Source organism: Pimephales promelas, chromosome 13, assembly GCF_988280905.1.
Source record: "Pimephales promelas chromosome 13, fPimPro1.hap1.1, whole genome shotgun sequence".
NCBI lineage: Eukaryota > Metazoa > Chordata > Actinopteri > Cypriniformes > Leuciscidae > Pimephales > Pimephales promelas.
This window is the reverse complement of record NC_142781.1, coordinates 4173487-4186866: the sequence shown is the minus strand read 5'-3', so window position 1 is coordinate 4186866 and position 13380 is coordinate 4173487. Positions and strand designations below refer to the sequence as shown.

Sequence of the window (13380 nt, the reverse complement as noted above, 5' to 3'; positions counted from 1 at the left end):
GCCATGAGACATAGACCTGAGTGCAACAATGGAGGCTCTAGACCCTTCCAGAGCTGAGATATCGAAAATCAAAATTTCGACCAGAAAAAAAAACGACAGTGTTACCCCTTACGTTTTTTTTTTTGGGCGAAAAATTAAGTATCCCAAATCTTCTCAAAACTCTGGATTCTGATAGAGGGCCTTGAGACTTAGACCTGAGTGCAACAATGGAGGCTCTAGACCCTTCCAGAGCTGAGATATCGAAATTCAAAATTTCGACCAGAAAAAAAAACGACAGTGTTACCCCTTACTTTTTTTTTGGGGCGAAAAATTAAGTATCCCCAATCTTCTCAAAACTCTGGATTCTGATAGAGGGCCATGAGACATAGACCTGTGTGCAACAATGGAGGCTCTAGACCCTTCCAGAGCTGAGATATCGAAAATCAAAATTTCGACCAGAAAAAAAAAACGACAGTGTTACCCCTTACGTTTTTTTTTTTTGGGCGAAAAATTAAGTATCCCCAATCTTCTCAAAACTCTGGATTCTGATAGACGGCCGTGAGCCTTAGACTTGAGTGCAAAAATGGAGGCTCTAGACCCTTCCAGAGCTGAGATATCGAAAATCAAAATTTCGACCAGAAAAAAAAACGACAGTGTTACCCCTTACGTTTTTTTTTTGGGCGAAAAATTAAGTATCCCCAATCTTCTCAAAACTCTGGATTCTGATAGAGGGCCATGAGACATAGACCTGAGTGCAACAATGGAAGCTCTAGACCCTTCCAGAGCTGAGATATCGAAATTCAAAATTTCGACCCGAAAAAAAAAAACGACAGTGTTACCCCTTACGTTTTTTTGGGGGGGGCGAAAAATTAAGTATCCCCAATCTTCTCAAAACTCTGGATTCTGATAGAGGGCCATGAGACTTAGACCTGAGTGCAACAATGGAGGCTCTAGACCCTTCCAGAGATGAGATATCGAAATTCAAAATTTCGACCAGAAAAAAAAAACGACAATGTTACCCCTTATGTTTTTTTTTTGGGGGTAAAAAAAATTAAGTATCCCCAATCTTCTCAAAACTCTGGATTCTGATAGAGGGCCATGAGACATAGACCTGAGTGCAACAATGGAGAATCTAGACCCTTCCAGAGCTGAGATATCGAAATTCAAAATTTCGACCAGAAAAAAAAAACGACAGTGTTACCCCTTACGTTTTTTTGGGGGGGCGAAAAATTAAGTATCCCCAATCTTCTCAAAACTCTGGATTCTGATAGAGGGCCATGAGACATAGACCTGAGTGCAACAATGGAGGCTCTAGACCCTTCCAGAGCTGAGATATCGAAAATCAAAATTTCGACCAGAAAAAAAAACGACAGTGTTACCCCTTACGTTTTTTTTTTGGGCGAAAAATTAAGTATCCCAAATCTTCTCAAAACTCTGGATTCTGATAGAGGGCCTTGAGACTTAGACCTGAGTGCAACAATGGAGGCTCTAGACCCTTCCAGAGCTGAGATATCGAAATTCAAAATTTCGACCAGAAAAAAAACGACAGTGTTACCCCTTACTTTTTTTTTGGGGCGAAAAATTAAGTATCCCCAATCTTCTCAAAACTCTGGATTCTGATAGAGGGCCATGAGACATAGACCTGTGTGCAACAATGGAGGCTCTAGACCCTTCCAGAGCTGAGATATCGAAAATCTAAATTTCGACCAGAAAAAAAAAACGACAGTGTTACCCCTTACGTTTTTTTTTTTTTGGGCGAAAAATTAAGTATCCCCAATCTTCTCAAAACTCTGGATTCTGATAGAGGGCCATGAGACATAGACCTGAGTGCAACAATGGAGGCTCTAGACCCTTCCAGAGCTGAGATATCGAAAATCAAAATTTCGACCAGAAAAAAAAACGACAGTGTTACCCCTTACGTTTTGTTTTTTTTTTGGGCGAAAAATGAAATTTCTCCAATCTTCTCAAAACTCTGGATTCTGATCGAGGGCCATGAGACTTAGACCTGAGTGCAACAATGGAGGCTCTAGACCCTTCCAGAGCTGAGATATCGAAATTCAAACTTTCGACCCGAAAAAAAAACGACAGTGTTACCCCTTACGTTTTGTTTTTTTTGGGGCGAAAAATTAAGTATCCCCAATCTTCTCAAAACTCTGGATTCTGATAGAGGGCCATGAGACATAGACCTGAGTGCAACAATGGAGGCTCTAGACCCTTCCAGAGCTGAGATATCGAAAATCAAAATTTCGACCCGTAAAAAAAACGACAGTGTTACTCCTTATGTTTTTTTTTTTTGGGCGAAAAATTAAGTATCCCCAATCTTCTCAAAACTCTGGATTCTGATAGAGGGCCATGGGACTTAGACCTGAGTGCAACAATGGAGGCTCTAGACCCTTCCAGAGCTGAGATATCGAAAATCAAAATTTCGACCCGTAAAAAAAATGACAGTGTTACCCCTTACGTTTTTTTTTTGGGCAAAAAATTAAGTATCCCTAATCTTCTCAAAACTCTGGATTCTGATAGAGGGCCATGAGACTTAGACCTGAGTGCAACAATGGAGAATCTAGACCCTTCCAGAGCTGAGATATCGAAAATCAAAATTTCGACCAGAAAAAAAAAAACGACAGTGTTACCCCTTACGTTTTTTTTTTTTGTTCGAAAAATTAAGTATCCCAAATCTTCTCAAAACTCTGGATTTTGATAGAGGGCCAAGAGACTTAGACCTGAGTGCAACAATGGAGGCTCTAGACCCTTCCAGAGCTGAGATATCGAAAATCAAAATTTCGACCCGTAAAAAAAAACGACAGTGTTACCCCTTACGTTTTTTTTTGGGGCGAAAAATTAAGTATCCCCAATCTTCTCAAAACTCTGGATTCTGATAGAGGGCCATGAGACATAGACCTGAGTGCAACAATGGAGAATCTAGACCCTTCCAGAGCTGAGATATCGAAATTCAAAATTTCGACCAGAAAAAAAAAACGACAGTGTTACCCCTTACGTTTTTTTTTGGGGGCGAAAAATTAAGTATCCCCAATCTTCTCAAAACTCTGGATTCTGATAGAGGGCCATGAGACATAGACCTGAGTGCAACAATGGAGGCTCTAGACCCTTCCAGAGCTGAGATATCGAAATTCAAAATTTCGACCCGTAAAAAAAAACGACAGTGTTACCCCTTATGTTTTTTTTTTGGGTGAAAAATTAAGTATCCCCAATCTTCTCAAAACTCTGGATTCTGATAGAGGGCCATGAGACATAGACCTGAGTGCAACAATGGAGGCTCTAGACCCTTCCAGAGCTGAGATATCGAAAATCAAAATTTCGACCCGTAAAAAAAACGACAGTGTTACTCCTTATGTTTTTTTTTTTTGGGCGAAAAATTAAGTATCCCCAATCTTCTCAAAACTCTGGATTCTGATAGAGGGCCATGGGACTTAGACCTGAGTGCAACAATGGAGGCTCTAGACCCTTCCAGAGCTGAGATATCGAAAATCAAAATTTCGACCCGTAAAAAAAATGACAGTGTTACCCCTTACGTTTTTTTTTTGGGCGAAAAATTAAGTATCCCTAATCTTCTCAAAACTCTGGATTCTGATAGAGGGCCATGAGACTTAGACCTGAGTGCAACAATGGAGAATCTAGACCCTTCCAGAGCTGAGATATCGAAAATCAAAATTTCGACCAGAAAAAAAAAAACGACAGTGTTACCCCTTACGTTTTTTTTTTGTTCGAAAAATTAAGTATCCCAAATCTTCTCAAAACTCTGGATTCTGATAGAGGGCCACGAGACTTAGACCTGAGTGCAACAATGGAGGCTCTAGACCCTTCCAGAGCTGAGATATCGAAAATCAAAATTTCGACCCGTAAAAAAAAACGACAGTGTTACCCCTTACGTTTTTTTTTTTGGGCGAAAAATTAAGTATCCCCAATCTTCTCAAAACTCTGGATTCTGATAGAGGGCCATGAGACATAGACCTGAGTGCAACAATGGAAGCTCTAGACCCTTCCAGAGCTGAGATATCGAAATTCAAAATTTCGACCCGAAAAAAAAAAACGACAGTGTTACCCCTTACGTTTTTTGGGGGGGGGGCGAAAAATTAAGTATCCCCAATCTTCTCAAAACTCTGGATTCTGATAGAGGGCCATGAGACTTAGACCTGAGTGCAACAATGGAGGCTCTAGACCCTTCCAGAGATGAGATATCGAAATTCAAAATTTCGACCAGAAAAAAAAAACGACAGTGTTACCCCTTATGTTTTTTTTTTTGGGGTGAAAAATTAAGTATCCCCAATCTTCTCAAAACTCTGGATTCTGATAGAGGGCCATGAGACATAGACCTGAGTGCAACAATGGAGAATCTAGACCCTTCCAGAGCTGAGATATCGAAAATCAAAATTTCGACCCGTAAAAAAAATGACAGTGTTACCCCTTACGTTTTTTTTTTGGGCGAAAAATTAAGTATCCCTAATCTTCTCAAAACTCTGGATTCTGATAGAGGGCCATGAGACTTAGACCTGAGTGCAACAATGGAGAATCTAGACCCTTCCAGAGCTGAGATATCGAAAATCAAAATTTCGACCAGAAAAAAAAAACGACAGTGTTACCCCTTACGTTTTTTTTTTGTTCGAAAAATTAAGTATCCCAAATCTTCTCAAAACTCTGGATTCTGATAGAGGGCCACGAGACTTAGACCTGAGTGCAACAATGGAGGCTCTAGACCCTTCCAGAGCTGAGATATCGAAAATCAAAATTTCGACCCGTAAAAAAAACGACAGTGTTACCCCTTACGGTTTTTTTTTTTGGGCGAAAAATTAAGTATCCCCAATCTTCTCAAAACTCTGGATTCTGATAGAGGGCCATGAGACATAGACCTGAGTGCAACAATGGAGGCTCTAGACCCTTCCAGAGCTGAGATATCGAAATTCAAAATTTCGACCAGAAAAAAAAAACGACAGTGTTACCCCTTACGTTTTTTTGGGGGGGCGAAAAATTAAGTATCCCCAATCTTCTCAAAACTCTGTATTCTGATAGAGGGCCATGAGACATAGACCTGAGTGCAACAATGGAGGCTCTAGACCCTTCCAGAGCTAAGATATCGAAAATCAAAATTTCGACCCGTAAAAAAAACGATAGTGTTACCCCTTACGTTTTTTTGGGTGGGGGCGAAAAATTAAGTATCCCCAATCTTCTCAAAACTCTGGATTCTGATAGAGGGCCATGAGACTTAGACCTAAGTGCAACAATGGAGGCTCTAGACCCTTCCAGAGCTGAGATATCGAAATTCAAACTTTCGACCCGAAAAAAAACCGACAGTGTTACCCCTTACGTTTTTTTTTTTTGGGCGAAAAATTAAGTATCCCCAATCTTCTCAAAACTCTGGATTCTGATAGAGGGCCATGAGACTTAGACCTGAGTGCAACAATGGAGGCTCTAGACCCTTCCAGTGCTGAGATATCGAAACTCAAAATTTCGACCCGAAAAAAAAAACGACAGTGTTACCCCTTTCGTTTTTGTTTTTTTCGGGCGAAAAATGAGGTTTCTCCAATCTTCTCAAAACTCTGGATTCTGATAGAGGGCCATGAGACTTAAACCTGAGTGCAAAAATGGAGGCTCTAGACCCTTCCAGAGCTGAGATATCGAAAATTAAAATTTCGACCCGTAAAAAAAACCCACAGTGTTACCCCTTACGGTTTTTTTTTTTGGGCGAAAAATTAAGTATCCCTAATCTTCTCAAAACTCTGGATTCTGATAGAGGGTCATGAGACTTAAACCTGAGTGCAACAATGGAGGCTCTAGACCCTTCCAGAGCTGAGATATCGAAAATCAAAATTTCGACCCGTAAAAAAAACGACAGTGTTACCCCTTACGGTTTTTTTTTTTTGGGCGAAAAATTAAGTATCCCTAATCTTCTCAAAACTCTGGATTCTGATAGAGGGCCATGAGACTTAGACCTGAGTGCAACAATGGAGGCTCTAGACCCTTCCAGAGATGAGATATCGAAATTCAAAATTTCGACCAGAAAAAAAAAATGACAGTGTTACCCCTTATGTTTTTTTTTTTGGGTGAAAAATTAAGTATCCCCAATCTTCTCAAAACTCTGGATTCTGATAGAGGGCCATGAGACATAGACCTGAGTTCAACAATGGAGGCTCTAGACCCTTCCAGAGCTGAGATATCGAAATTCAAAATTTCGACCCGAAAAAAAAAACGACAGTGTTACCCCTTACGTTTTTTTTTGGGGGCAAAAAATTAAGTATCCCCAATCTTCTCAAAACTCTGGATTCTGATAGAGGGCCATGAGACTTAGACCTGAGTGCAACAATGGAGGCTCTAGACCCTTCCAGAGATGAGATATCGAAATTCAAAATTTCGACCAGAAAAAAAAAAAGCAGTGTTACCCCTTATGTTTTTTTTTTTGGGTGAAAAATTAAGTATCCCCAATCTTCTCAAAACTCTGGATTCTGATAGAGGGCCATGAGACATAGACCTGAGTGCAACAATGGAGGCTCTAGACCCTTCCAGAGCTGAGATATCGAAAATCAAAATTTCGACCAGAAAAAAAACGACAGTGTTACCCCTTACGTTTTTTTTTTTGGGCGAAAAATTAAGTATCCCCAATCTTCTCAAAACTCTGGATTCTGATAGAGGGCCATGAGACATAGACGTGAGTGCAACAATGGAGGCTCTAGACCCTTCCAGAGCTGAGATATCGAAGATAAAAAATTTCGACCCGAAAAAAAAACGACAGTGTTACCCCTTACGTTTTTTTTTTGGGGCGAAAAATTAAGTATCCCCAATCTTCCCAAAACTCTGTATTCTGATAGAGGGCCATGAGACATAGACCTGAGTGCAACAATGGAGGCTCTAGACCCTTCCAGTGCTGAGATATCGAAACTCAAAATTTCGCCGCGAAAAAAAAACGACAGTGTTACCCCTTACGTTTTTTTTTTGGGGCGAAAAATTAAGTATCCCCAATCTTCTCAAAACTCTGGATTCTGATAGACGGCCGTGAGCCTTAGACCTGAGTGCAAAAATGGAGGCTCTAGACCCTTCCAGAGCTGAGATATCGAAAATCAAAATTTCGACCGGAAAAAAAAATGACATTGTTACCCCTTACGTTTTTTTTTTTTGGGGCGAAAAATTAAGTATCCCCAATCTTCTCAAAACTCTGGATTCTGATAGAGGGCCATGTGACTTAGACCTGAGTGCAACAATGGAGGCTCTAGACCCTTCCAGAACTGAGATATCGAAAATCTAAATTTCGACCCGTAAAAAAAAACGACAGTGTTACCCCTTACGTATTTTTTTTGGGCGAAAAATTAAGTATCCCTAATCTTCTCAAAACTCTGGATTCTGATAGAGGGCCATGAGACTTAGACCTGAGTGCAACAATGGAGGCTCTAGACCCTTCCAGAGCTGAGATATCAAAATTCAAACTTTCGATCCGAAAAAAAACGACAGTGTTACCCCTTACGTTTTTTTTTTTTTTTTGGGCGAAAAATTAAGTATCCCCAATCTTCTCAAAACTCTGGATTCTGATAGAGGGCCATGAGACATAGACCTGAGTGCAACAATGGAGGCTCTAGACCCTTCCAGAGCTGAGATATCGAAATTCAAAATTTCGACCAGAAAAAAAAACGACAGTGTTACCCCTTACGTTTTTTTTTGGGGGGCGAAAAATTAAGTATCCCCAATCTTCTCAAAACTCTGTATTCTGATAGAGGGCCATGAGACATAGACCTGAGTGCAACAATGGAGGCTCTAGACCCTTCCAGAGCTAAGATATCGAAAATCAAAATTTCGACCCGTAAAAAAAACGACAGTGTTACCCCTTACGTTTTTTTTGGGGGGGCGAAAAATTAAGTATCCCCAATCTTCTCAAAACTCTGGACTCTGATAGAGGGCCATGAGACTTAGACCTAAGTGCAACAATGGAGGCTCTAGACCCTTCCAGAGCTGAGATATCGAAATTCAAACTTTCGACCCGAAAAAAAACCGACAGTGTTACCCCTTACGTTTTTTTTTTTTGGGGCGAAAAATTAAGTATCCCCAATCTTCTCAAAACTCTTGATTCTGATAGAGGGCCATGAGACTTAGACCTGAGTGCAACAATGGAGGCTCTAGACCCTTCCAGTGCTGAGATATCGAAACTCAAAATTTCGACCCGAAAAAAAAAACGACAGTGTTACCCCTTTCGTTTTTTTTTTTTTTCGGGCGAAAAATGAGGTTTCTCCAATCTTCTCAAAACTCTGGATTCTGATAGAGGGCCATGAGACTTAAACCTGAGTGCAAAAATGGAGGCTCTAGACCCTTCCAGAGCTGAGATATCGAAAATCAAAATTTCGACCCGTAAAAAAAACCCACAGTGTTACCCCTTACGGTTTTTTTTTTTTGGGCGAAAAATTAAGTATCCCTAATCTTCTCAAAACTCTGGATTCTGATAGAGGGCCATGAGACTTAAACCTGAGTGCAACAATGGAGGCTCTAGACCCTTCCAGAGCTGAGATATCGAAAATCAAAATTTCGACCCGTAAAAAAAACGACAGTGTTACCCCTTACGTTTTTTTTTTTTGGGCGAAAAATTAAGTATCCCTAATCTTCTCAAAACTCTGGATTCTGATAGAGGGCCATGAGACTTAGACCTGAGTGCAACAATGGAGGCTCTAGACCCTTCCAGAGATGAGATATCGAAATTCAAAATTTCGACCAGAAAAAAAAAACGACATTGTTACCCCTTATGTTTTTTTTTTTTGGGTGAAAAATTAAGTATCCTCAATCTTCTCAAAACTCTGGATTCTGATAGAGGGCCATGAGACATAGACCTGAGTGCAACAATGGAGGCTCTAGACCCTTCCAGAGCTGAGATATCGAAAATCTAAATTTCGACCAGAAAAAAAAACGACAGTGTTACCCCTTACGTTTTTTTTTTGGGCGAAAAATTAAGTATCCCAAGTCTTCTCAAAACTCTGGATTCTGATAGAAGGGCCATGAGACTTAGACCTGAGTGCAACAATGGAGGCTCTAGACCCTTCCAGAGCTGAGATATTGAAATTCAAAATTTCGACCAGAAAAAAAAACGACAGTGTTATCCCTTACGTTTTTTTTTGGGCGAAAAATTAAGTATCCCCAATCTTCTCAAAAACTCTGGATTCTGATAGAGGGCCATGAGACATAGACCTGTGTGCAACAATGGAGGCTCTAGACCCTTCCAGAGCTGAGATATCGAAATTCAAAATTTCGACCAGAAAAAAAAAACGACAGTGTTACCCCTTACGTTTTTTTTTTGGGCGAAAAATTAAGTATCCCCAATCTTCTCAAAACTCTGGATTCTGATAGAGGGCCATGAGACATAGACCTGTGTGCAACAATGGAGGCTCTAGACCCTTCCAGAGCTGAGATATCGAAATTCAAAATTTCGACCAGAAAAAAAAACGACAGTGTTACCCCTTACGTTTTTTTTTTGGGCGAAAAATTAAGTATCCCCAATCTTCTCAAAACTCTGGATTCTGATAGAGGGCCATGAGACATAGACCTGAGTGCAACAATGGAGGCTCTAGACCCTTCCAGAGCTGAGATATCGAAATTCAAAATTTCGACCCGAAAAAAAAAAACGACAGTGTTACCCCTTACGTTTTTTTTGGGGGGCGAAAAATTAAGTATCCCCAATCTTCTCAAAACTCTGGATTCTGATAGAGGGCCATGAGACATAGACCTGAGTGCAACAATGGAGGCTCTAGACCCTTCCAGAGCTGAGATATCGAAATTCAAAATTTCGACCCGAAAAAAAAAACGACAGTGTTACCCCTTATGTTTTTTTTTTGGGTGAAAAATTAAGTATCCCCAATCTTCTCAAAACTCTGGATTCTGATAGAGGGCCATGAGACATAGACCTGAGTGCAACAATGGAGGCTCTAGACCCTTCCAGAGCTGAGATATCGAAAATCAAAATTTCGACCAGAAAAAAAAACGACAGTGTTACCCCTTACGTTTTTTTTTTTTGGGCGAAAAATTAAGTATCCCCAATCTTCTCAAAACTCTGGATTCTGATAGAGGGCCATGAGACATAGACCTGAGTGCAACAATGGAGGCTCTAGACCCTTCCAGAGCTGAGATATCGAAAATCAAAATTTCGACCAGAAAAAAAAACGACAGTGTTACCCCTTACGTTTTTTTTTTTTTTGGGCGAAAAATTAAGTATCCCCAATCTTCTCAAAACTCTGGATTCTGATAGAGGGCCATGAGACATAGACCTGAGTGCAACAATGGAGGCTCTAGACCCTTCCGGAGCTGAGATATCGAAATTAAAAATTTCGACCCGAAAAAAAAAAACGACAGTGTTACCCCTTACGTTTTTTTTTTGGGGCGAAAAATTAAGTATCCCCAATCTTCCCAAAACTCTGTATTCTGATAGAGGGCTATGAGACATAGACCTGAGTGCAACAATGGAGGCTCTAGACCCTTCCAGTGCTGAGATATCGAAACTTAAAAATTTCGCCGCGAAAAAAAAAACGACAGTGTTACCCCTTACGTTTTTTTTTTGGGGCGAAAAATTAAGTATCCCCAATATTCTCAAAACTCTGGATTCTGATAGACGGCCGTGAGCCTTAGACCTGAGTGCAAAAATGGAGGCTCTAGACCCTTCCAGAGCTGAGATATCGAAAATCAAAATTTCGCCGCGAAAAAAAAACGACAGTGTTACCCCTTACGGTTTTTTTTTTGGGCGAAAAATTAAGTATCCCTAATCTTCTCAAAACTCTGGATTCTGATAGAGGGCCATGAGACTTAGACCTGAGTGCAACAATGGAGGCTCTAGACTCTTCCAGAGCTGAGATATCGAAAATCAAAATTTCGACCCGTAAAAAAAACCCACAGTGTTACCCCTTACGGTTTTTTTTTTTGGGCGAAAAATTAAGTATCCCTAATCTTCTCAAAACTCTGGATTCTGATAGAGGGCCATGAGACTTAAACCTGAGTGCAACAATGGAGGCTCTAGACCCTTCCAGAGCTGAGATATCGAAAATCAAAATTTCGACCCGTAAAAAAAACGACAGTGTTACCCCTTACGGTTTTTTTTTTTGGGCGAAAAATTAAGTATCCCTAATCTTCTCAAAACTCTGGATTCTGATAGAGGGCCATGAGACTTAGACCTGAGTGCAACAATGGAGGCTCTAGACCCTTCCAGAGATGAGATATCGAAATTCAAAATTTCGACCAGAAAAAAAAAACGACAGTGTTACCCCTTATGTTTTTTTTTTTTGGGTGAAAAATTAAGTATCCCCAATCTTCTCAAAACTCTGGATTCTGATAGAGGGCCATGAGACATAGACCTGAGTGCAACAATGGAGGCTCTAGACCCTTCCAGAGCTGAGATATCGAAATTCAAAATTTCGACCCGAAAAAAAAAAACGACAGTGTTACCCCTTACGTTTTTTTTGGGGGGCGAAAAATTAAGTATCCCCAATCTTCTCAAAACTCTGGATTCTGATAGAGGGCCATGAGACTTAGACCTGAGTGCAACAATGGAGGCTCTAGACCCTTCCAGAGCTGAGATATCAAAATTCAAACTTTCGATCCGAAAAAAAACGACAGTGTTACCCCTTACGTTTTTTTTTTTTTTTTTTTGGGCGAAAAATTAAGTATCCCCAATCTTCTCAAAACTCTGGATTCTGATAGAGGGCCATGAGACATAGACCTGAGTGCAACAATGGAGGCTCTAGACCCTTCCAGAGCTAAGATATCGAAAATCAAAATTTCGACCCGTAAAAAAAACGACAGTGTTACCCCTTACGTTTTTTTTTGGGGGGGGGGGGCGAAAAATTAAGTATCCCCAATCTTCTCAAAACTCTGGATTCTGATAGAGGGCCATGAGACTTAGACCTAAGTGCAACAATGGAGGCTCTAGACCCTTCCAGAGCTGAGATATCGAAATTCAAACTTTTGACCCGAAAAAAAAACCGACAGTGTTACCCCTTACGTTTTTTTTTTTTTGGGCGAAAAATTAAGTATCCCCAATCTTCTCAAAACTCTGGATTCTGATAGAGGGCCATGAGACTTAGACCTGAGTGCAACAATGGAGGCTCTAGACCCTTCCAGTGCTGAGATATCGAAACTCAAAATTTCGACCCGAAAAAAAAAACGACAGTGTTTCCCCTTTCGTTTTTTTTTTTCGGGCGAAAAATTAAGTATCCCTAATCTTCTCAAAACTCTGGATTCTGATAGAGGGCCATGAGACTTAAACCTGAGTGCAACAATGGAGGCTCTAGACCCTTCCAGAGCTGAGATATCGAAAATCAAAATTTCGACCCGTAAAAAAAACCCACAGTGTTACCCCTTACGGTTTTTTTTTTTTGGGCGAAAAATTAAGTATCCCTAATCTTCTCAAAACTCTGGATTCTGATAGAGGGCCATGAGACTTAGACCTGAGTGCAACAATGGAGGCTCTAGACCCTTCCAGAGATGAGATATCGAAATTCAAAATTTCGACCAGAAAAAAAAAACGACAGTGTTACCCCTTATGTTTTTTTTTTTTGGGTGAAAAATTAAGTATCCCAAGTCTTCTCAAAACTCTGGATTCTGATAGAAGGGCCATGAGACTTAGACCTGAGTGCAACAATGGAGGCTCTAGACCCTTCCAGAGCTGAGATATTGAAATTCAAAATTTCGACCAGAAAAAAAACGACAGTGTTATCCCTTACGTTTTTTTTTGGGGCGAAAAATTAAGTATCCCCAATCTTCTCAAAACTCTGGATTCTGATAGAGGGCCATGAGACATAGACCTGTGTGCAACAATGGAGGCTCTAGACCCTTCCAGAGCTGAGATATCGAAATTTAAAATTTCGACCAGAAAAAAAAACGACAGTGTTACCCCTTACGTTTTTTTTTTTGGGCGAAAAATTAAGTATCCCCAATCTTCTCAAAACTCTGGATTCTGATAGAGGGCCATGAGACATAGACCTGTGTGCAACAATGGAGGCTCTAGACCCTTCCAGAGCTGAGATATCGAAATTCAAAATTTCGACCAGAAAAAAAAACGACAGTGTTACCCCTTACGTTTTTTTTTTTGGGCGAAAAATTAAGTATCCCCAATCTTCTCAAAACTCTGGATTCTGATAGAGGGCCATGAGACATAGACCTGAGTGCAACAATGGAGGCTCTAGACCCTTCCAGAGCTGAGATATCGAAATTCAAAATTTCGACCCGAAAAAAAAAAACGACAGTGTTACCCCTTACGTTTTTTTTGGGGGGCGAAAAATTAAGTATCCCCAATCTTCTCAAAACTCTGGATTCTGATAGAGGGCCATGAGACATAGACCTGAGTGCAACAATGGAGGCTCTAGACCCTTCCAGAGCTGAGATATCGAAATTCAAAATTTCGACCCGAAAAAAAAAACGACAGTGTTACCC

At 40.4% G+C, this 13380-nt stretch overlaps 1 protein-coding gene across 1 annotated transcript in view; it reads right to left on the bottom strand.

The window, feature by feature from the left end:
- The window catches only part of nt5e (5'-nucleotidase, ecto (CD73)), a 169306-nt gene that overhangs the window by 111302 nt on the left and 44624 nt on the right, over positions 1–13380 (bottom strand). The window lies entirely within an intron of this gene.